At 43.2% G+C, this 25,518-nt stretch overlaps 1 long non-coding RNA gene across 2 annotated transcripts in view; it reads left to right on the top strand.

The window, feature by feature from the left end:
* The window catches only part of LOC308484983, a 43,428-nt gene extending 21,616 nt beyond the window's left edge, over positions 1 to 21,812 (top strand). Inside the window, exons 1-3 of one of the 2 annotated variants that reach the window (XR_013990265.1) lie at positions 14,847 to 15,346; positions 17,212 to 17,353; positions 21,567 to 21,812. This is a non-coding gene — a long non-coding RNA (uncharacterized lncRNA). Of the gene's footprint in view, positions 1 to 14,846; positions 15,347 to 17,211; positions 17,354 to 21,566 lie in introns of those variants that run through there. The other variant, XR_013990264.1, reaches the window with a different exon arrangement.
* Positions 21,813 to 25,518: the final 3,706 nt, after the last annotated feature.

Raw genomic sequence — 25,518 nt, 5'->3', positions numbered from 1 at the left:
GAGACCCCCGGGTATAGGGCAGTATATAAATTCAATTTAAAAAACCACAAACCAGCAGTGGGTTCTGATTCCCCTGCTGAAGACCACAAGGTATAGACAATTCTGCTCTAAATGGATCGATGGTTTTAGCATAAGGCAGTTTTACTATGTTCCAGTTTTTATCTCCTCAGCTGCCTTACCTGCACAGACTGCAATGCACCTCATCCCTTCTTAATCATTTTAATTAGAGGCAAAAGGTGCAGTCGTCTCATTGTCTGGAGGCATACGTGCAACATTGTCTCTGCCAGGCAGGGCAGGGTGTGAAGGAATATATCCCTGCCTCTAATGCTGGGCGGTGCATAACTGCACCATCGTACTTTGCAGTCTGGCAATGCAGAGACCCAACCAGCTCCTGCGCAACATTCCTAGCAACCCTCCTGGTAGAGCGGCGATGCCAAAGCATCAAAAGGACAGCAACAACCTGGGAACAAAAGTCTACAGCTATGGGAGGATAATCAGTTCAGTCCAACCTCCCTGTGCTTGCAAAAGCCACTTGACTTGTTAAATAAATCTCTATTTAGTTACACACACACACACACACACACACACACACACACACATATATATGATGCATTTAACGACTCTAATCTAATCTTAAAGCATATGAAATTGTATCAGTGATTATCGCTTATATCATTTTAGGGGGCGAATCTGAATTATTGCAAATTTCTAAAAAATATGTTTTCAGGTGTCATTTAATTCAAATCTGCTATTATATTTTTGTGATTGGACAACGTTTAGCTTGGTTAAGCCGTTGTTTGGTTAAGAAGCAAAGAAACTGATCTCGGAAAACCAAAGAATTTTAATTTTACCTTCTGAAAGTGTCGGGTAATACAGTGGTGCCTTGGGTTACATACGCTTCAGGTTACATACGCTTCACGTTACAGACTCTGCTAACCCAGAAATAGTACCTCGGGTTAAGAACTTTGCTTAAGGATGAGAACAGAAATCGTGCAGCGGTAGTGCAGCAGCAGCAGCAGCGGGAGGCTTATATGATACATTAGTTTCAAGTTAAGTTTGGTTAGTTTCAGGTTCCATTAAGTTCCATTAGTTTCAGGTTAAGAACGGACCTCCGGAACGAATTAAGTTCTTAACCCGAGGTACCACTGTATAGAGTAATAATAATAATAATAATAATAATAATATAAAGAGTATAATTGCAAGTACTTGGAAATTGTTTTTAATTATTTCTATGAAATCTTACACACATTTTATTTACCAAGCAAAAACTGAATTATATTAATTTAAGTGAAATATCTTTTGAATTCCGAAGTCATGTTACAATTTTTAACAGCCCTCATTTTGGGAAGTTGAAAGTAGAAAAATTCAACACATCCCAACCATGAGCTAATGCCTATATAAGGATAATCTATGGGTTGTGTAATACCCCTGGAGGAGGGGCAAGGTCTACATCGGGGGGGGGGGAGGTACCTGCAACCCCAGACTCTTCCCAGTGCTGGATTTACGTATAAGCTAAACAAGCTATAGCTTAGGGCCCCACTCTCTTGGGGGCCCCCAAAAAATGTAAAGGGAAAAAAACCCTGGATGTACATTTTCAAAATATAAGATAAAAAACAAATAAAATAAAACCTACATGCAGCAACAGTGTTTTGTGTTGTGTAGGCTCCTATGATGTAAATCAGGCTTCCTCAGCCTTGGCCCTCCATATGTTTTGAGACTACAGTTCCCATCATCCCTGACCACTGGTCCTGCTAGCTAGGGATCCTGGGAGTTGTAGGCCAAAAACATCTGGAGGGCTGAGGTTGAGGAAGCCTGGTGTAAGTAATGGGCCCCGCCTGCTAGCCTGCTCCCTAAAATATCACTGGTTTGCTCATGTCTATATATAGGGTGCCTACGTTCTGTATGGACTGGTTGCATGGCAACATTTGCAAATGGCTTAGGTACCTATTAGGTCCATAAATGACCATATAGCATATATTCAACACATAAAAACAGCGACAATTTGTTGTTGACAAAGGACAACTGGACAAATAAAGGGCCCCATTACCCTCAGTAGTTTAGGGCCTCATCAAACCTAAATCCAGCCCTGACTCTTCCCCAGGTGTTCCAGTGTACATCCCTCGATTTTCTAGGAAAGAGATTCTCACCTCTTATCGCAGTGTGCCTTCCAAAACTGGATTTAGAAACAGAAAGGAAATTTATCGTCTATATGTGTAACAATAGGACCTGCTAACAATCAACTCTTCTCTTGCAACTGAACCAGGCATGGCCTGCCTTGTTTTTTTGGTTACATTTTTAATGCTAAATATCTTACGAAACAAAGAAAACAATCCCATAAAAGCGTCATTGTTTTCCTTTACTTGGACCTGTTTGGCTCTCCTCTGTTTTCTGCCTTACTTCTCTGGTGATTATAGGTTCTTCCATTTCCCCGTGCTTTTAAGATGCTAATAAATATTATGAGAAATTGCTACCTTAATTTTTATTGCGGCTATATTCTTTTTGAAAGATGGTTGTTTAATACATCAGTAATGGCAGGATATAATTGTATGAATGCAGAGTACAAAAAATGCCAAAATTATCCACAATTACAGCTAGGCTATACTTCAGTTTTCACTTCACAAAACCATGGATCAAATGAAGCTGAACATTCTGAAAGGTTTTCCCCTAAAATCCTTCAGTTTTTCATAATTCTACCCCTACACGGCAAAAAATTCAGGGAAGGAAACCCAACTCAGTTATTTGAATATAAATAGATTCAACTGTACACTAGATGAAAATCGGAATCTGATCTAATCTGAGATATTTAAGAGTGCACTGAAATAGATAAAGTTCTGCCTGTTTTTACATTTCCTGAAGGCCAGCTCAATGCATTCTATACTTCAAGTATAGGGAGGGAGAAACCCTCAAATTTTAAGATTGGGTTCAGAACTGCACATCCTGAAAAAGCTAGGGCCATGTTTTTGAAGAGATTTTGAAGAATTCAATATAAAAAGAAACTTGAGTGGATTTTTGCCTATTCGTAATGTCAGGAATGGAAATCAATCCAACAAACACAATTGTTTTCTTTTTTTTAATGCTGTTGTTTTCAGTCTGCGAATGACACATGATTTATTATGTTTCCCTCACCCCAAATTTGCATTGTGCTTCCATTAAATTGAAATGAATAGGGTGTGGATACTGTTTCTGGTTGTATTTTAATATAGATAGATAGATGATTGATCGATAGATAGATAGATAGATAGATGATAGATAGATAGATAGATAGATAGATAGATAGATGATAGATAGATAGATAGATAGATAGATGATAGATAGATAGATAGATGATGGATAGATAGATGATGACAGATGACAGATAGATACATGATAGATGATAGATAGATAGATAGATAGATAGATAGATAGATAGATAATGGCAGATGACAGATAGATACATGATAGATGATAGATAGATAGATAGAAAAATAGATATAGATGATATATAGATACTATACTATACTGCACTGAAATGTTTAAATGTTTCTTTCATTGTCCTTGAATCTTCTTACCCAGTGCTTTTTTTCTAAAAAAATGTTTAGGGGTACTCACACTTTCCTACTCACATTGAAATACTGCCTCTCAATGAGGCCAAACTTTGATTCACAAAATGTTTAGGGGTAAGCGTACCCCTGCGTACCCCTAGGGGGAAAAGCACTGTTCTTACCACATTTGCTATCCTCTCCAGCCCCACACCCTTTGAGAACCACTGCCTTAGACAAAACTAGCGGACTACAGTTTAGCACCTGAGGTTGAATGCTGCAAATTGTGTTTTTTCCTCGACATGCAAGAGAAATAAATAACAATTACCACTTTCAAAAGGTACCCAAAATCTATTGCTTGAGGCACCCATGTCATTCTGCCGGGCTGTCCCTGTCCCGAGGAGAAATGTTTAATCAGAAGAGAGGCCCAATTGAAATGTTGTCAGATAACTTTGTGATCCAGTTTCTGCTCTCTGCCTCTTCTTGGGAGTTGGTCTGCAACTCATCATGTTTACATGCCTAGCCAATGTGTTTCCCACCCCCCGCGTTCTGTTTGTTGGGCCGAGGTGTTTATAGCAACACGGTTTCTGCTTTTTGCTAACTTTTGCTAACTCTGATAGAGCGTGCCAAGCGCTATTTAGGTCAAGCCGAGCAGCGATATCTGGGATACACCTAGCCCAGAGCTTTCTCCATAAGCCAGGCAGCCCATGACGACAGAAGTCTAGTTAAAAGGAATTAAGGGCAAGTAAGTTGCTGAAAAGAACCAGGCAGAGCGCCAGATCCTTGCCCAACATATTTGAAGTTGTCAGTGTTTTATAGTCCTGATTAGGGCAATAATTTGTGCCTACAGGGTACCGTACAAAACACTGCGCTAATAGACAGCAATAAAATGGGAGGAGGGGAAGAAAAAGCAAAGCTAGTAATTTCTGCAGACGGTGCCAAGTTCTGCCAAGTCTTCAGGCATTTCACTGCATTCGTTCGGTGATGTCTTCAAAGATACTGCTGCTATTCAGTTGCATCTTATTTTCTGCATGGCTCAATGGCCCTAATTGTGTGTATATATTTTTCCCACACACACCCTCCATCTAACTGTGCAATCAGACTATATCATATTGACGTCTGCCACCGGGAAATTCTGTTTCCATGTGCTGGGATTTTGAGGTGCATTAGATTTGGGGGAGTGGGGAGTTGCAGTAGCAAATCAAGGAAGGGGGCGGGGGAGACCGGGAAAAGGCAGGCATAGGGAACAGGGTCTCGGAAACAGAAATAGCAAAATTGAGCTGTGCAGAGCACAGAAGGTACAGACTGATTATCTGAATCATTTAGATTCATCCCAGGATAGATTAGAATGAGGAAGGGGTAGTGCTACTTCTTCCCAGTTGATTTTGCTGTGACTGTGTTGCTGAGTAAGGTAAAGGGACCCCTGACTATAGGATCCAGTCGCGGATGACTCTGGGGTTGCACGCTCAACTCGCTTTATTGGCTGCGGGAGCGGGCGTACAGCTTCCTGGTCATGTGGCCAGCATGACTAAGCCGCTTCTGGCAAACCAGAGCAGCGCACGGAAACGCCGTTTACCTTCCCACCGGAGCGGTACCTATTTATCTACTTGCACTTTGACGTGCTTTTGAACTGCTAGGTTGGCAGGAGCAGGGACCGAGGAACGGGAGCTCCCCCTGTCATGGGGATTCGAACTGCCGACCTTTAGACCACAGAGCTACCCATGTCCCTTGTGTTGCTGAGTAGGGATGGATAAATTAATTTTGCCTTCTCCGAGTTTTTCACTTTTCTTAAGTTCAGTTCAACCAATTTTTGCATACATTGGCATGAAAGGAGGGACGGACAATTTCTGCATAAACTGGTGACTTTAAAAAAAGTGCATAAGAAAATTCCTACTTTTGTGCATGCATTTTGTAATGTAATGTAATGTAATGTAATGTAATGTAATGTAATATAATATAATATTTTTTTTGCACATTTCCCCTTAATGTAGACAGTTCTGAAAGCAATTTTCCCACAAGAGAATGTGACTTTATGTTTTCATTAATATTTGGAGGGTGGAGACATGAGAACAGGTCTTCTCAGTGGTGGCTCCCTGCTTGTGGGGTGCTCTCCCCATACCTTGCACAGTCACTATCTGATTTTAGACACAAGATAAAAACATTTTTATTCCCCAAGGCCTTTGGAGTTTGATATTCTTTGCATACTGTTAAGTCAGGTGGGGCCGAGTTGAATTTGTTCATCTGCACATTTTGTTATATTTCCGGTTGTTTTTATTATTGTTTTCGATCTTTGTTTTTGTAAGTCTCCTTGAGTTCATGCTTAGAAAAAAAAAAGTAGCTGATAAACAGGAACAAATGAACGAATAGAGAGTTGCATCGCAAAATTCAGAGATGTGCAAAATTCAAAGGAGAGCTTCCCTTTGTGTATTGGATTGGGAAGTGTAAATCTGGTAAAATCTGCACACAACGAATTTCTTTTCCCTCTCTACTGCTGAGCACACAATAAGGTATGGGACGAGGGGAGGGCAGTAAAAAATCAATCTGTCTCGGACAGCAAAAAAGAAAGAAACCTTTGACCAGCCATCTCGTCTGGGTCAGCTCTGGATCTTTGCCTGAGCAACACCTAGCTTGTGCCTTTGTCTGTCTCGTTCCCTTGACTCCCTTTGTATGTGTGCCAACTTGCCTTGGCTGCTTCTCCGCCTTCCCCAATCCCTTGGCTCTCGCTCCGGCTTGCGTGAATGACCTTTTCTTCGGATTACCCTCGCTGCCTTACATCTGTGCAAACCTGCTTCTTAGATCCCGCTTACACATTCCTCTGCCGTACAATCTTGCCGGGACTTGCAGTGCCAGCAACTCCAAGTCGCTCGGACTACCTTCTGCTGAGGGCTGATGCCAATGCAGTCCTAACTTGTCCCCACATGCCCAAACTGTTAGCGCGCCATAGCAATATTAAGGGCTAGAAACCTGTCTGATCTACAGAAACCAAGGCTGACAAATTCTGCACTGGATACCACATTGGGAGCCTGCATGGTCAGTTTGGTTTAGGATGGACCGTAGTTCAGTAATGGAGTGTCTGAATGCAGATGCCCCGGCATCTCCAGTTAAAACCAGGTGGCAAAGAAATAGTTGTTGCTAGATGGACAAATAGTTCATGTTGTTGTTGTTTAGTCATTTAGTCGTGTCCGACTCTTCGTGACCCCATGGACCAGAGCACGCCAGGCACTTCTGTCTTCCACTGCCTCCTGCAGTTTGGTCAGACTCATGTTTGTAGCTTTGAGAACACTGTCCAACCATCTCGTCCTCTGTCGTCCCCTTCTCCTTGTGCCCTCCATCTTTCCCAACACCAGGGTCTTTTCCAGGGAGTCTTCTCTTCTCATGAGGTGGCCAAAGTAATGGAGCCTCAGCTTCAGGATCTGCCCTTCCAGTGAGCACTCAGGGCTGATTTCCTTCAGAATGGATAGGTTTGATCTCCTTGCAGTCCATGGGACTCTCAAGAGTCTCTTCCAGCACCATAATTCAAAAGCATCAATTCTTCGGCGATCAGCCTTCTTTATGGTCCAGCTCTCACTTCCATACATCACTACTGGGAAAACCATGGCTTTAACTATACGGACCTTTGTTGGCAAGGTGATGTCTCTGGCAAGGTGATGTCTTCATGTACAATGGCTCAATCGGTAGAGCATGAGGCTCTTAATTTCAGGGTCCTGGGTTTGAGTTCCACATTGGGCCAAAGATTCCTGCATCACAAGGGTATGAACTAGATGATCCTCGTGGTACCCTCCAACTCTACAATTCTATAATTCTATGAAATAGTTGGCTCAGATATAAGGCAGCTTCCTATGTTCTGCAAGGCTTGGATCCTACTCCAAGACGTTTTCCTGGAGTTTCAGCCAGAAAGGAGTTTGCTAACATTTACACATGCCTTTCAGTGCCATTGACACGATGGACTAGGATGAGATGTCAACAAATGTTCAGTTGGTTCTTAGAACAACTAGATTTTATGTTGTGGTTTTGCCTAAAGGTTTTTTGCTTTTGCTTTTGTTAAGCTCATTAAATGGTTGTTCTTAAGAGCTTTTTTAAAAAAATCAACAGCAACAAACAAAAACGATAGCCACTGCCTATATATTTTCCTGCGGCAGAGGCAGTTTGGCTGTCAGTTGAAGGTCCCAGGCCTCAGAGAGGTTAGGCTGGCCTCAACTAGAGCCAGGGCTTTTTCGGCTGTGGCTCCAACCTGGTGGAACGCTCTGTCACAAGAGACAAGGGCCCTCCAGGACTTGACATCTTTCCGCAGGGCCTGCAAGACAGAGCTGTTCCACCAGGCCTTTGGTCAGGGCGCAGCCTGACTCCCTCCTTTGGCAATCTTTACAATACTTTAGTTTATGGTTGCCATCAATTTTGATTTTAATTAATTCTTTGATGTTTTTATAATGTTGCACTATTTTAGTGTTGTTAGCCGCCCTGAGCCCGGCTTCGGCTGGGGAGGGCGGGATATAAATAAAATTTATTATTATTATTATTATTATTAGCCGGGTCTCAAATCAAGGAATCCTCTTTACATTCTAGTTAAAGGATATCTACCTGCAACCTGAAAAATGCCTGTAGAACTCATCGTGAAATGTTTGCAACCATTTGATGTGTTTTGAACACAGAGTAAGTTTGAAAACATTCTGATATGTCTGGCACTAACTTTTTCTCAGCAGGCCTTGGGGAGGAGGCATAGGTGCCAAATCCCGGGGGCCCTGGGTGCTCCTGCACCCACAAAATTCCCCTTGAAGGGGCCGGGCACCCACAACTTTTGTACCAGGGCCATGCACGCAGCACGGCACCCACAGCCCTGGGCACTCATGGTCGTGGGATCAAGTTGGCACTCCTGGGAGGTGGTGAGATTATAATACACTATTCAGTTTGAAATAGTGTATGCACCAACAGTGACAGAGCACACGATGCTAATTATATGAATGGTTATTTAAATTTATGTGATTTTACCTTTGTTGCTATTTGTTGTTTTAATTATGTGTGTATCCCTGCTCTAGGACCATATGGCGAAGGGCAGGTTAGAAATGCCAGGGCGTGCCATAAATAAATAAACTCTCTTTCAATAGAAGAATTCATGAAAGTCTCTTGGATCTGCCAAGGGAAGTAAATATTGTTACAAAATGGGGGTGGCAGCTAAACCCTAGAAATTATTAAATGGTAAGATTATTTGAGATACGAAGGGAGAATTACAAGCTGCAGAGTAATTCCTGACCTAGGCTATGTAAAACGACCTGGCCAAGCTAGGGCTATTAAGAAACAATACAGGGCTATTGAGAGCCATTGGTAATGCAAGAGAACTGTCTCCCCCCTTTTCCCTGGGGTGTGAACAGAGACTGGGGTGGTGGTGGTGGTGGAAGGTTGTCAGGGTAACTGGGTGTGAGATGACAGGAAACGAGAGTCTTGAGCAAGGGTTGCTGGGTAGAAGGAGGGGGAAGAAAATCTGGGATCCATCTTGGGTAGGCTGGCTGAAGGGTAGCTGGGAGAGACTCCATGGCAGCAAGCCCCTCTTGAAACGACCATGCTGTAAGATCGGGACTCCTTACATGCAGACTGAAGGTGTAAATAGGCGAATAAAGCATATTTGTTAAAGCTACGGCAATCCCCGCTGTCTCTCAATTCTCTAGTATTATTAGTTGCAGTGGTAGCAATTTTCATGGTCCCTATAAGAGTACAGATTTTTTTTAATGACAGAATTTGTGAATGAGGGCAGACCACAGGGCTTAGAGCACAGATAAACAATTTTTCTCCTGGCCTTAATTCAAGAAGAGTGTCAGGACAAGAATCGACTGTCTCTGTCATTATGGGACGATGAAGAATCTATCCACGATCTCCTACTAGAAAAGATTCTAAGATCCTGGCTCCATGATGGCTGGGAGGATAAAGATATTATCTTGATGGAAAGGTGTGTCTCTGACCTCAGGTTTAGAAATATGTGTGTGATTGCTCTGCACTGGACTTCTGGAGCCAACTTGTCCCTTTTATTAAATTATTCTTACACAAGGACATAAGCAGAGCGTGCTGGATCTGCCCAATGGCCCATGTAGTCCATCTTCTTGTTCTCACAGTGGCCAAACAGATGCCACGGGAAACTGTGGTTTCCAAAACTGGTATTCAGAAGCATTCCTAACTCTGACTGTAGAGTCAGAGCACAGCCATCATGGCTAGTAGCCATCGATAGCCCTCTCATCCATTAATTTGCCTCTTTTTAAGCTATTCAAGTTGGTAAGCATCATTGTGTCCTGTGGGACCGACCAAGTTCCGCAGTTTAATTATGTGCTGCATGCAGAAGTTTTGCTTCTGGAACTGCTGTCCCCACTTTTCCCACCTCCTCTTTGTTCGAGGGACATATTCTAGAACACATCTGAATGCTGGCTCATCTCCCAATAACTTGTGAACATAAGACATTCAATCGGAGAAGCAAAAAGGCTTTTTGGAAATCTTACCACTTAGAGATAAAGATAATCACAGACCCTCCAACTGTCCCTATTTTTCAGGGACAATCCTGGATTTACAGAAGATGTCCTGATCCCAGAATTCCCTGCTTTTCCTTAGAACGTTGCTATTTTCATTGGAGAAATGTTGAAGGGTATGGTAAGGGTAAAGGGGACCCCTGACCATTAGGTCCAGTCATGGCCGACTCTGGGGTTGCGGCGCTCATCTCACTTTATTGGCTGAGGGAGCCAGCGTACAGCTTCCGGGTCATGTGGCCAGCAGGACTAAGCCGCTTCTGGCGAACCAGAGCAGCACACGGAAACGCCGTTTACCTTCCCACCGGAGCGGTACCTATTTATCTACTTGCACTTTGACGTGCTTTCGAACTGCTAGGTTGGCAGGAGCAGGGACCGACCAACGGGAGCTCACCCCGTCGCAGGGATTCGAACCGCCAACCTTCTGATCAGCAAGTCCTAGGCTCTGTGGTTTAACCCACAGCGCCACCCACATTCCTGAAGGGTATGGTAGAACATCCCTATTTTCATTGGAGGATACAGAGTTATGCAACCCCACCCCCAGCCAAGGTAATAAGTTACTATACAATTCTTGGAAGATACCTGAAGGCAGCCATGTATAGGAAAGTTCTTTAATGTTTAATGTCTTATTATGTTTTTGTATATGGTGGAAGCTGCCCAGAGTGGCTGTGGCAACCCAGTCAGATGGGCAGGGTATAAATAATAAAATTACTACTATTTCTATGGAATAGGATGTTCCTATTTCCATCAGGGAAATGTTGGAGGGTATGTAAAAAAAACATTGCCAAACGTGATGCTAAAGGAAAACAGGGAATGAGTTGTGCTGTCATAGGCCGATAGATCTTGATGGGCACTATCCCAGAGGCTTTGTCCAATTGGTTCCAGAGCTTACTTTAATCTGACTTACTTGCATAAGACAGACCAGGGAGACTCCCATAGTCTAGTTTTTCTGGGCAACTGTTTTTGTCCTGTACTTAATCTTTGAAACAAGGGCTAGCCCTCCATTTTTTCAAAAACTTTATTCCTCTGCAAAAGAGGATTCTGTTTTTCTTGACTCATTATCAGGGCACCGGAGAACATCATTAGGATTTTGACCCCAAGCTTCTCACTTTCAGTCGGCCATTCTTTCTTGCACAAGGCAAGAAACCATAGCAATCTTTAACATATCGGCTAAAAAAATGGCATTGTTGCTAGCTTTACAAATCAAATACTTTTAGAAAGATTCTGAAAACGGCACGTTTTGGGCAAGCCTTTAATTCCTGTTTGATCCCTTCTCTGCTTATAAACATGGCTCTCTTTTAATAACTGGTGGTTGTTTTAATTTGCTTTTGTATTTTATTTTAATTTATGTTACTGTTTTAGATGTAGCTGGGGGGGGCTCCCTTACGTCATTGGTAGAAGACTGGGGGGCAGGGCAAAACTATTTCCCTTCCAAGTGATTCACTCCATATACCTCCCCTGTTGCAAAAGGTCCCTACGAGAAAAAAACATACGGCCTGTGAACAGGATGCTACAATGCGAGGGGTTTTGGTATAGCACTAATTAGACACTTGATAGTTTTAAATATATAGGTTTGCACTGACTTTCATAAGAAATGAGAAGTTCATAAGATAATCAGATGCTTGATAGTAAACCCATGTCAGTCCTTAAGGTTTGAGGTTGCCCAGCCTCAATGCAGGCACAGAAAGCACGAAGGCACTGCAAACCCAGTTTCTCACTTTCTCCTCACACCATTCTAGGCTGGAAAAGCAGCAGAGACTCTTCCGTAACCATTGATCTCTGGCAGGCAAGCAAGACTTGATAAGAAGCAATGACTCTTGGCAAGTTTATGTACGTTTATTTACAAAAAGACACATCCAGAGCCTGGCTTCTCGCCTGCTTGCATTTACGTTTGTTGGTCAGTCTGAAGTTTCACCCCTCCCACAGCAGGAAGGATGCCAGACTCCTGCCTTTCCCCTCTTGCCCTTCCATTGCCATCTGATCTTATCCAGACGCCTAGAACGGGGTCTGAGAGGCTGGCCTGCCCCCTCCTCACTGCCACTCGACACAGACCCAGACCTCTGCTTATCTGCTGATTGCCTAGCAACGCTCTGGCTGCCTACCAACTCTTTCCCTTCTTGAGAGCTAAAAGTCTTCCCCATGAAGGGGAGTCAGACAGCCCTTTCTCGCTTCTGTCAGGCCATTCTCATGTTCAGAGTCGATTCTTCGTTCACTTAGTTCAATCTGAGTCTAACTCTTCTTTCCGCTCGGGGGGGGGGGCAAATTCCTGACACGGGCTGTGCAAACCACTGATTGGCTGACTCTTGTGTCAGTCATGAAGCCACTTCCTCAACCTATTGGAGCAGTTTATGTAATGTAAAATCTCACTTTACAATGTCAAAAAATAATGCATAAACTGCACGATCAGATATGCATTGTACATGAAGAATAGAAACAAAGCAAACAGCTATCCAGAAATATGGGAGGAGGGGGTGTGTGAAGATGACAGAATTTGATTCAGAGATCATACATGATTCAAGTTACAAGAGAGATTCCGACTAAACATCAGGAAGAACTTTCTGACGGTAAGAGCTGCTCAACAGTGGAACAAGCTCCCTCAGAAGATGGTGGACTCTCCTTCCTTGGAGGTTTTTCAGCAGAGGTTGGGTGGCCACCTCTAATGGATGTGTTAGTTGAGATTCCTGCATTGCAGGGGGTTAGACTAGATGACCCTTAAAGGTAAATTAAAGGGACCCCTGACCATTAGGTCCAGTCGTGACCGACTCTGGGGTTGCGGCCCTCATCTCGCTTTATTGGCCGAGGGAGCCGGCGTACAGCTTCCGGGTCATGTGACCAGCATGACTAAGCCGCTTCTGGAGAACCAGCGCAGCGCACGGAAACGCCGTTTACCTTCCCGCTGGAGCGGTACCTATTTATCTACTTGCACTTTGACGTGCTTTCGAACTGCTAGGTTGGCAGGAGCAAGGACCGAGCAACGGGAGCTCACTCCGTCGCAGGGATTCAAATCGCCGACCTTCTGATCGGCAAGTCCTAGGCTCTGTCGTTTAACCCACAGCGCCACCCGCGTCCCCAGATGACCCTTACAACTCTGCAATTTTATGATTTTCTGTGTTGTTACCTGAGTAAAGTTGGGGAAAGGAGAGCTCGCTCCATTGCAGAAAAGCTGAAACCCACTCCTGTCCAAAGGTACCCTCTATGCCATGTGATTGTTTCCTTGTGTTTTCCTGTTTCCAGTCAAATGTGACGAAGATGAACATCCTCTAGCAGCTTCACATACTGAGAGATGGCAGTCTGGTGTCTGCTCCATTGAAAAGCTCCCTTCCAAGGAGATATATCTCTACTAGATTCCTGAACACCCTGAATTTGTACACAAATGAGACATAACAGAGGCAGGTGCCCTCTGTTGACAGGAATCTTCCTATCTCTATTGGGAAATGACCACACTCTCGTTCAATAATTGAGCTGTCAATCTCTCAACAGGGCTCATTATTATTCGGCATAACAAAACCCCAAATCAGTGTCCTTTCTGACTGGTTAGATAGCTATGATGTCATCACAACCAGCACTGACAAAAAAGGAGGAGACCGGCTCTTCACCACGCTAAATAGGTGCTTCTTTTTAAAGCACCCCATTGCCTACCCACCCTTCCAAAAGCCTGGTTAAGGAATTTCCAGCAAAGTTTAATTATGCAAATAGTAATTTATTTATTTATTGGATTGACATACCATCTGTAGGTCTCGTGGTGGTTCACAACATAAAAATAGAATATAAAAAAACACAAAATGCATAATCAGAAGAACAAGTATAGGTAAAACTGAACAACAGAGGCCTCTTTTAACTATATATTTAGAGTGCAACTGGTGTCTCTCCCCACCTTCTGATGATACGAATGCATTGGCACCTTTTAACTAGGAAAATAGGTGCCTCAGTAGGTTAAGCAAAGTTTATTCTATGGGTCATTGCTCATCTTTCTAAAAGACGGTCCTATTCTATGCAGTCTCAAGTTGCTGGGAGATTAGCCAATGCTAACTCATGCTTGAATAAATTTCCCCAACCCTTTGTGTTGGCTGTGTTTTCTGTGATATGCAGGGCACATGTTATATTATATATTTATTCTGCTGCATTCGTAGCCTGCCTTTCTTCCAGAGAACTCAAGACAGTGTGCATTGTTCTCCCCTTCTCCTTTATCCTCCCAACGCCTGAAAGGTAGGTGCAATGTTGTTTTTTTCACCTCTCAGGTGGGTGCCATTGTGGAGAAATGTTGGAGGAGGGGATTGAATAGGGAGTCCCCACTTTCACCAGAGAAATGTTGGAGGAGTGGCAGCTGCTTCTGCATGGTCTGATCTCTTGCTTCCTTTTTTTTTAATGATACTTTATTTATAATTATGCATCATACAAACAAACACTAAATAAAACAAGCAAATAATACCAAAACAGAAAAAATACAAAGCCAGAGATGCAAATATATAAACATAATGACGTAGACTGCAATCAAAAATACAGTGGTACCTCGGGTTACATACGCTTCAGGTTACATATGCTTCAGGTTACAGACTCCGCTAACCCAGAAATATTGCTTCAGGTTAAGAACTTTGCTTCAGGATGAGAACAGAAATCGGGCTCCGGTGGCGCGGCGGCAGCAGGAGGCCCCTTTAGCTAAAGTGGTACTTCAGGTTAAGAACAGTTTCAGGTTAAGTATGGACCTCCAGAACACATTAAGTACTTAACCCGAGGTACCACTGTATAAACCTTATACTCTCTTTAAAAAAGAAAAGAAAATTAAAAGAAAAAAAGAAAAAAGGAGACTTCCAACTAAGTCCATGTAGTTCTTTATTTCTCATAACACTGGTTTCCTGTAATGATTAAATTTTTAGAACCAGTTCCCAGATTCAGACTTGGCTTAGCTTAGAATAAAAATCTCACAGGCAATTAGAATAATTTTCTGATCTCTTGCTTCCTAAGTTATGGCTGTAAACATGATGGAACTATGTCATTCAGTGGTGAAATGATTAGGCTCCTTCCACAATCGAATATGCATCCCTCAAACCTGCATTCTGAAGTGCTGCAATACTGGAATGGCTGTGCCTTATACTTTTAAGAAAGCATTTACTTTTGCAAAATTTCAATGTCAGGTTGTTTCTTGAAAGGTGAAGAAAGGGGGGAAATGGGCATGCAGTCTTACAACACCCCAAAAGGAAGTACACAGCATCTAAAAATATGGTTTCTTATTTTTTTCAGGAAGTCCTCCCTCTAACTTGAGAAAATACGAATTGTTTTGAAGCCCACCGTAAGAGTCTGAAATGAACAATAAATACAGGAGATGCAGTAAGCATAGGATGTAACAAATCATTACCTAACAATATTGTGGCATTTGGAGAGTAGAATGTGACTTCGATATAGATCTCCTTGGAAGCCTTCCGCTAGCTTTAATGGATTAATAATGCACCCCATTATTGTGTGAACTGAGCAACTTTTACTCAATTTATGCTGTGGTCTAAACCACTGAGCCTCTTGGGCTTGCCGATCGGAAGGTCAGCAGTTCAAATCCCCACGACAGAGTGAGCTCCCGTTTTTCTGTACCAGCTCCTGCCTACCTAGCAGTTCGAAAACACGCTACTGCAAGTAGATAAATAGGTACCACTGTGGCAGGAAGGTAAACAGCGTTTCTGTGCGCTCTGGTTTCCATCACGGTGTCCCGTTACGCCAGAAGCGGTTTAGTCATGCTAGCCACATGACCCAGAAAGCTGTCTGTGGACAAACGCTGGCTCCCTTTGCCTGAAAGCGAAATGAGCGCTGCAACCCCATAGTCGCCTCTGACTGGACTTAACTGTCCAGGGGTCCTTTACCTACATTTCTGTGGGGATAGAACTTTAGGTGCAACAGTCCCTTTCATCACAAGTTTGCATTTTGAGTTAATTGGCAAGACATCAAAAATAATAAACCAGTCCAAAACCGAATGCTGAGGACTGTAAGCTGTTCAAGAGGAGCTTATGAGCTGGTTACCAAAGGTAAAGTTTGCTAAATTTAAAGACTCGGCTCTTTGATCTTTGCAAACAGTAAAACTTTAATTAAATCAAATTTGAACAAGCCTCGTTAACATTCGTGGGAATACCTGTGGTTTCTATAAAGCACCGAGCATTAATTTAGCCTGGTTTCACTGCTGCTGTAGTAATTTATGAATACATGAGTAAAAAAAAAAAGTCATTTGGATATTAAATGTTTAAAATGGGCCTAGTTCTGACTGAAATATTTCATGGACACCTGTGGTCTGGTCCTTTCACTTGATATGCTAAGGTGCCATAACTCTATGGTCAAGAATTTGGTCCCTGCCCCCTTAAGAGACAGTGCAAACATAATAGCAGCCATCATGTGATTGACTTAGAGGCAGATAGATACACAGCAATGTGAAAATGTGGTTTGGCATGGGCTTGAATGGAGAATATGGGAGCCACAGGGTGATCATAATGGATGTAGCTCCTTTTTGACTCACATGTTCCACAGTTAAGTTGCATGGAGTCGCAACTTAACAATTCTGGGTTGGGCCCTGCCTGGGTACAGGCCAATATGAACTGTTCTATCTCTTGAATTCCTTTTTCACATAACTTTTACATTTATGCTGCGTGCTAAATGTAAATAATTCATGACCATTGTGTCCAGCTCAGCTTCATTGTTCCAATGATATTTCACACAGCTGAGTGTTTCGTAAGTGGCGGAAGTCTTCCTTCTTGACGGAGTTCTAGTAAATTAAAATTTGAAATGAGGACGCCAAGTTTTATTTGGTTTAAATCAGCAAATTAGAAGATGCAAAACTGGTATGGGGCAGACCCTCCAAGTGTCCCTGTTTTCCAGGGACAGTCCTGGATTTAAAGAAGCCATCCGGTTTCTGATTTGATCCCGGAATGTCCTGCTTTTTAAAATTTCTATTTTCATTGTCACCTTTTACAAATATTTAAACAAGAAAAACAAAATCTTTGCAAATAACTTGATGCAGTTATTTATTTTATATTGTTTTATTAGTGCACATCTACTTCAAATATATCTACTAATTTCCCCTCATTGTCCCCTTAATTATCTCTTCCTGCATGTGTTTATATCAGTCATGCTAATGTTTTGTTCACAATGCATCTTCAAATAGTCAATAAATTTTCCCCATTATATTTTAAAATTCGGAATGGCCTGCTTTTCCTTAGGATACCCCTATTTTCATCGGAGAAATGTTGGAGGGTATGGAGTTATGCGACCCCCGAGGCTCCAGAGAAGCGGACACGGAGCAATGGATCCAAACTACAAGAAAGAAGATTCCACCTAAACATTAGGAAGAACTTCCTGACAGTAAGAGCTGTTCGACAGTGGAATTTGCTGCCAAGGGGTGTGGTGGAATCTCCTTCTTTGGAGGTCTTTAAGCAGAGGCTTGACAACCATATGTCAGGAGTGCTCTGATGGTGTTTCCTGCTTGGCAGGGGGTTGGACTCGATGGCCCTTGTGGTCTCTTCCAACTCTATGATTCTAAGGAGATAAGTAACTGTTCAGTCTTTAAAAGACATCTGAAGGCAGCTCTGTATAGAGAAGTTCTTTTAATGTTTACTGTCTTATTATGTTTTAATATATGTTGGAAGCCACCCAGAGTGGTTGGGGCAAACCTGTCAGGTGGGCAGGGTATAAATATTATTATTATTATTGTTGTTGTTATTATTATTATTGAATAAAAGGGTAAAGGGACCCCTGACCATTAGGTCCAGTCGTGACCGGCTCTGGGGTTGCGGCGCTCATCTCGCTTTACTGGCCGAGGGAGCCGGTGTACAGCTTCTGGGCCATGTGGCCAGCATGACTAAGCCGCTTCTGGCGAACCAGAGCAGCGTACAGAAACGCCGTTTACCTTCCCGCCGGAGCGGTACCTATTTATCTACATGCACTTTGACGTGCTTTCGAACTGCTAGGTTGGCAGAAGCAGGGACTGAGCAACGGGAGCTCACCCCGTTGTGGGGATTCGAACTGCCGACCTTCTGATCGGCAAGTCCTAGGCTCTGTGGTTTAACCCACAGTGCCACCCGCGTCCCCCATTATTATTGAATAGGACATCCCTATTTTCATCAGAGAAATGTTAGAGGGTAGGACAAGGGCAAGGAGAGGTAAGGCACTCTGTCAGTGAACATTGGGCATTGTTAAGACCCAACAGGCCCAGCTGCCTCCCCCGGTGTGCTGAATATGTACCATAGACCACTACCCAGAATCCTTTGCAACTCACGGGAAATCCATGACAGATGTGCCACATTCCTCACCAGACACCTTGATGCACCGGGAATGCTCTGAGGATAAAATGTGCTTAGAGTTAACATGAGAAACAAAATCCAGCGCACTGTATTTTCAGGTGGTGACGGTGGTGGTGGTAAATCCCCCAAACCCCAAATTCCCGACATGAGGGGTGCTAAAAAGTTGCAAGATGACTTGGGAAGATATTTTATTTCAAGCAATGTAATTTAGTTTTGCTTGGTAAGTAAAAGGTGTGTGAAATTGCATAGAAATCATAAAAAAATGATTGCCAAGTACTCTGCGGTTCTATTATATATTAACTGTAATCGTATTAGTATTATCTCGCATTATCTGACATTTTCAGAAGCTAAAATTAAAATTCTTTGGTTTTTCCAAAAGCAGTTTTTTGTTTTGTTTTTTTATAAAATTTTTATTGGGATTTTCTCATTTTTTAAGACAAACACACAAAAAACATAAACATCAACATTACACACAAAAAACACATATAATTTCAAAATCTTATTTTCCTAACCACTTTCCCAGACTTCCCCCACCTCCCCTTCTTGCATCCCCATTCAAAATTTAGCCCAGCAAGTTCTTTATGCCCAAATTAATCCCTTATTAATATTTTATTTAAATCATCTTCATTAACCATTTTCAAGCTTCTATACCTTATTTTAATACCCACATCCACCTTTTCTAAGATCGATCCACTCTCCCTTTCACGAAATTCCCAATTATATATATTTACAGAAAATCTTAACAAGTAAGAGCATATGCTTGTAACCCTTTGGATTCTAACGTTCCTCCCCCCCCTCCCCCGGTTTTGATCCCCAAAATATTGTCTTTCTATCTGACAGTTCTCAGCCTGGATCTATCACGTCCGAGGCCTTTAAATCTCTTTCAGTCCCTTTCAGCCGGTTTTGTTGACAGTCCTTTATGTTGGACATCCAATCTCGGAGCATCTTCGACCCGAAAGGGTCCAAATCTTTTCCAACCAGTCCTTCGTGTTCAAAATAAGAGTCCAGATCTTGCTTCTTGTTCTTTCCAAGTCCAAATATCCCAAATGCCTCAAACGGTCCAATTTTCACCTTCGCCACATTTGTAATCCATAAGTCTTTCGGACTCCCCATGGGAAAAAATCCCCACTCTTCATTCTCAATTTCAATTTCAAACCATATTTTTGACATACAAACTTTATCTTCCATGCATCCTGACCTTGAAGGCCTCTGGTTGTCCTTTTTCACTTGCGTCATTTCTGCTCCTTCTTCACATTCCTCCAAAACAGCACACAAGTCTTTCTTCCCAGCTGTAGATTCTTCTTGTGTCAGGTCCACCACTTCAGCAGAGTTGTTTATTTTTAAATTCAAGGTTGTCAGATTCGTAGCCATAACAGAACTCTGCTTTTGCAGCTTTCCCAGCAGTTCAAAGACCCTATTTAACTCTGCTTGTAATTTTCCATCTGCAGCCATTGTAATGTTCCAAATCCCCTCTAGAGGGATTTTTGTTACTAAGTGTTCTTTTTCCAACAATCCGGATATTTTGTTATTGTTGCCACTCTAATTTTAAAAGCTTACAGTTCCAATGTTACAAAAGTAACCGACACAAATAGCAAAAAACAGAATTTCTTGACTTTGACAGCTCAATTGACAGCTGTCAAACTCTGTAAATATCTTCACAGGCTCCCTCTCGGGTCACTCCCGGATCGGGGGGGGGGGGGGTTGCACTTCAACTCCAAAGATCAGTTCAAATCCTCCAGCAATTAGCTTATAAGTCCAAATCGTGAAATTAAGAATTTTATCTCAAAAAGAGAAAGACAGTCTCTCGATCTTAGTTGTTTAATTCTTGCTTTAAATTGCCTGCAAGAGGGGGGGAGGCGGACTTCCTTTTAGCACCTCCCCCGGTCGTACCGAATTCAATTAGAAGAAATTTTTAGTTCCAATTACTCATGGGTTGTTGCTTTTTAAGTCCAAATATTCAAGGAAAGAAGTCAGCGCTCTCCAGCCATGGCTTGCGGCTTCACTCCGTGGAAGAAGCGGTCTACTCACAGCACCACGCCGCTCCCCGTATCCTCTCCAAAGCCTTTAAAAAGGCTTCTTTGTGGGTCGGGGGGGCGCAAATGGTGCCCGCCGAGTCACCAGGTCCACAGGCATCCGCGCCTATGGTTTCTAAGGGTCCCCGCGTCGCCGCCGCGGCAGGACCCCTCCTCCACCGAGCCGATTCCCTCCAGAGCTCGGAGGGAATCCGCCATTAGCTGGTCGCGCCAACCCGGAAGTGTTTTTCCAAAAGCAGTTTAGGTGCCTCTTCATCAAATGTAGACATTTCGATGTAAATGTTGTCCAGTCACAAAAATAATAGCAGGTTTGAATTCTTCACAACCAAATGCATACTTTTAAGACTTCCAACTTAAAGTTGTGGGTGAACATATCAGACGACACAGCAATCCTCCAAACAGCTCTTTTTTATTCACAGGTCAGAACAGAACTGAACTGAAGGGTTCAGCCAGCCTGCTTATATAGAGCTCCACTAGAACACAACAGTAACCATTTTCTGTAACTATCCAATCACTGAACTTTCAATCCCTTATTTGCATATGTGGACCTGAACTATCTACAGTATCCCCCTGCTGGCCCAGGATGAGAAATTGAAGAAATTGGCAAAAATGCAGTTTCACTCCCTAAAATGACACACCCTACTCTTCCTATCAGTGGAGACCAGGGATAGGGATCCTGCGACTCTACGGGCTACAGTGCTGTGGCTGTTGGCCATTCTGGGTCAGGGCTGATAGGATTTGCAGTTCAGCAACGTGTGGAGAGAGGAATGCATTTTCCTTACCTCTAGGGCACACATTACTGAGTTAAATGAAACCGTGTTATTGTGGGATGTAACATAAGTAGTCAAGTACAACACTTCCTGTTTGCCCAGAATGGACACACAGGGGGATGTTACTCCAGCCAGGAGGACTTCCTGTCACACCTGGTCTGGAGCATCCTCCCCCTGCATGTGACCAGGTCAGTGGGCATGACCCTGGGAGACCCTGTAAAAGGGCCAGTCAAGCAACCATCTTCCTCTCTTGTCTCTTGATTCTCTTGATGCTATTATACTGATGTATTTTTGCTGTCTGCTGGCTCTCAGCCAGCAGCACATGAGCTTATTCCCATATGGGATGAACTCAAACTCTCTTCTGTAACTATAAGCTAAAGCCTGCCTTCAGGGAACCAACTGTGAACTGAATGTAAGTAAACTTATTATCATTACTTTTAAAGAAGACTGTTGTGTCTTTATTCTTTTTCAGAGGGAACAAAGGGGATTTTCCAGGAAGAAACCTAATCTGGACAAGCCAGATTGAATTGCTTAAGTAAAGAGATTCAGACAAATCTACCAACCATAGCTTTCAACTTACAGATTTGAAAATAAGGGAGCAGCAGCCTCGAAAATAAGGGATCAGCAGCCAAAATAAGGGATTTTCTGGGCACAGGTATGTTCAACTGCTGAGCCCCTCCGAGTCAAAGGCAGAAAGCCCAGCCAGCAGCCAAACGAAGCCTCAAGCGGTGGTTCCCATAGCGCAGCAACCCGGCAAAGGGGATGCAGCAAGGAAAACCACCGTCACCTCTCTGCTGGGAAGCGCTGAGCAAAGGCGAGTCCCCAGACAATGCGGCCGATTTGATCGGCACAAGGCATGCAAGCTCCACCCCCCAGTCGTTCTTAGACTCCTTATTGGGTGAGCAATATAACAGTTGGAGCCTCCCTAGCTGGCAGAGAGGGAGGGAGAGGAGCTGCTTCCTTTGAAACCCGGGAAATTTAAGGGACATCATCAATAAGGGACAGCAGCGGGACACGGCGCTGGGATAAGGGAGTTTCCCACCAAATAAGGGACAGTTGACAGCTATGCTACCAACTAACTTCCTGCCATATACTGGGGAATGTACTCTGCTACTAACCCACTAGCATGCGTGAGGAAGGACAATATTTAATCAATATATCTTCTCCTACTATCTACAACATTGCCACAGTTATGACTTTGAAAAAGGCAGATCCAAACGTTCCTATGAATATGAAGGAAGGAGCAGTATGAGAACATACTAAATGTGGACAAGCTTTGTCTGTAATGCTGATCAAGAGCAGGGCTCCTGAAAGATGAAATGACTAATTAAAATTGTGAATGTGTGACAATGCTAGCATTCCCTTTGCTTTTAAAATATATAATGAAAACACACCCTGGTGCATATAATTGGAATAAAGGAAATTCAAGCTCAAAGATGTGATGAAACAGAGTTAACAGCAGTAACCAACATGTAAGGTAATGAAAGATTTAAACTGCAGTTTTGGCCCCGTCGAAACTGAAGGGAATTTAGTTACTGACCTAAATGGAGCCAGGACTGCACCCTGGGGAGAAATCACCCTGCTTTCGTTTACCAGCAAAGTCCCTAAGGGATTAAATGGCGTCAGGATTTGACCTTGAGACCAATTTGCTAGCTACAGTAAAAATGATAAGCAATGCATGATTTCAACATGAACTAATTAGATTTAATTGAAATTAATTAAGAATTAAAGCGAACTGTTATCTTCAAATGCAGGAGAGAAACCTCCCTTAAGAGCTTAAGGGCAAAAAAACTCCATATTTTGTATGTTTTGTTGTTTGTATTCAGGATCATGTACATAAGGCTTCACAACAGTTTCGAACTTTCCACAGGCCAGTACATGTATCAGAAGCTGGATACAGTTTTTCATACTCAGTTTTCCAGTTTTCATTGCAACTCTGAATTTAGCAACATGGACCTTGAACGCTAATCTTCTACATTATCCATCTATATTTAAGCCTATGAATTCATTTTATTTCAGCTAAAATATTGACATTACCACGATAATTTTACAGATGGCCAATTGCTTGACATACAATGCTTTGTAAAAGTACATCAGTTTATTCAGTAGTGGCTAACTCCAATTACATATGTGGTTGTCACAGCGGGAGGGGGAAGCTCCCTGAATTCTTCAGCAACCTGTTTCAACTCTGCCTCTTGGCCAACCTACGCTCCAGCCACCGCTTCAGCCTTGGAGTCTGAACTGCTCTCTGCCACAGCATCTTCCTACCCACTAAACACTGTAACCGAAACCTCCTCCTTTCGGTCTGCGCCTTCTTCTCCTTCTGACCACTCATTGCCGTCCCACCACCACTCCCCTGGCTCTTAGCTTATTTCCCCTGAGAGTTCCCCAACTGGTGCCTCCTACAACTCCTTCTGCATCCAGCCAGTCCATGACAAAAGGATTGCCACCTGATGGTACAACCACAGCTGTTGTGTGGAGCTATTGAAGTAGCGTCTCCACCCCCATCATTCAGCCCGGACACTGAGGTCCAGCGCCGAGGGCCTTCTGGTGGTTCTCTCACTGTGAGAAGTAGAGCTACAGGGTTCCAGGCAGAGGGCCTTCTTGGTAGTGGCACCTGCCCTGCGGAACACCCTCCCACCAGATGTCAAGGAAATAAACAACTATCTGACTTTTAGAAGACATCTGAAGGCAGCCCTGTTTCGGGAAGTTTTTAATGTTTGATGTTTTATCGTGTTTTTAATATTCTGTTGGGAGCCGCCAAAAGCAATTGTCTCTAAACAAGCCCCAGGTTTTTCAGACACAACAGAACTGGATTAACCGAGTGTAGATTTGTCGCCTTCTATTTCTCCATAAAGATTATTTTAAATCAGAGAAACCGTGCATCCCTTGATGCTGGAGAGTTGTAAAATATGTAAACCATATCGACGTATTAGAGCATAACGTAAAATTGATATTTTTATGCTCCCTTTAAGAGTCACTATGTCCTTGTAATCACAAAGGGTGTCATGTGTCACAGGTATCATGACTAATACAGTATTGTGCTCCACATGCTTGCTGACTTACCCACAATAACTTGCTTCTTCCTCTCTCAGCCAACATCTCATCAGCGATCCATGGCTCAGACATTCCGACTTGCATGAGAGCAACTCCTCCTACTCATTAGGAGTGCAACTCACTGACCAGAGTAACTGGCATAATTACCAGCTGTCTGATGAACCCCAGTATTTATTTAGTATCTTAATTTTTAAAACATTTAGGACATGATTCACCTGCTTTTAAGATGAGAGCCGCAACCCCATAGTCGCCTTTGACTGGACTTAACCAGCCAGGGGTCCTTTACCTTTTTTTACCTTAAAAAAGCACTGGCATAGGAAGGCACTCTTATATACACCTTGGGCCTAATGGACTGGCTTTTGCTATTGAACTACCACACCCTCCAATATTTCTTCAAAGAAAATAAAGACATCCCCGCCAACACTTCTCTGATGAAAATAGGCATGTCCCATCCCGTATCCCCCAACATTTCTCCAATGAAAATAGGGACGTCCTAAGTGATGTATGGAAGTGAGAGCTGGACCATAAAGAAGGCTGATTGCCAAAGAATTGATGCTTTTGAATTATGGTGCTGGAGGAGACTCTTGAGAGTCCCATGGACTGCAAGAAGATCAAACCTATCCATTCTGAAGGAATTCAGCCCTGAGTGGTCACTGGAAGGACAGATCGTGAAGCTGAGGCTCCAATACTTTGGCCACCTCATGAGAAGAGAAGACTCCCTGGAAAAGACCCTGATGTTGGGAAAGATGGAGGGCACAAGAAGAAGGGGACGACAGAGGATGAGATGGTTGGACAGTGTTCTCGAAGCTACCAGCATGAGTTTGGCCAAACTGCGGGAGGCAGTGGAAGACAAGGGTGCCTGGTGTGCTCTGGTCCATGGGTGTGCTCTGGTCCACGAAGAGTCAGATGCGACTAAACGACTAAACAACAACAACAAGGAAAAGTGGGACATTCTGGGATCAAATCAGAAACCGAGACAGCTTCTGTAAATCCAGGACTGTCCCTAGAAAACAGAGACTCTTGGAGGGTCTGAAGTATAGCAGAGACTGATTTCGAAGTGGAATGCCTCAGATTACTCTGGGCCTTTTTTTTGAAGGGGTAAGCAAAAATCTTCCTTGTTGCTCTGCCACTGTAGCCATGGTTTTTGATACAGGTGTAAACCGCAAAGGCAGTGCTCTGGGGGTGGGTGGGTGGGGTGGGGGTCGGGTCACGAGAAATAAATTTAAAGGTTTGACAAAGAAAGCGTGCCAAAGCAAGAGCTTCCCAGGCCTGTTTTGTTCTTTTGCGTCGTCTGCTGACTTTTACGAGCAGCTTATTAAAACGTGCCAGTTGAAACTGACATCGGGTTGCTGTCGCAGCCTGTTCCA

The sequence above is a fragment of the Podarcis pityusensis genome (assembly GCF_964106645.2).
Source record: "Podarcis pityusensis genome assembly, chromosome: 9".
In the NCBI taxonomy this organism is placed as follows: Eukaryota; Metazoa; Chordata; class Lepidosauria; order Squamata; family Lacertidae; genus Podarcis; species Podarcis pityusensis.
This window is presented reverse-complemented; position numbering and strand designations above follow the sequence as displayed.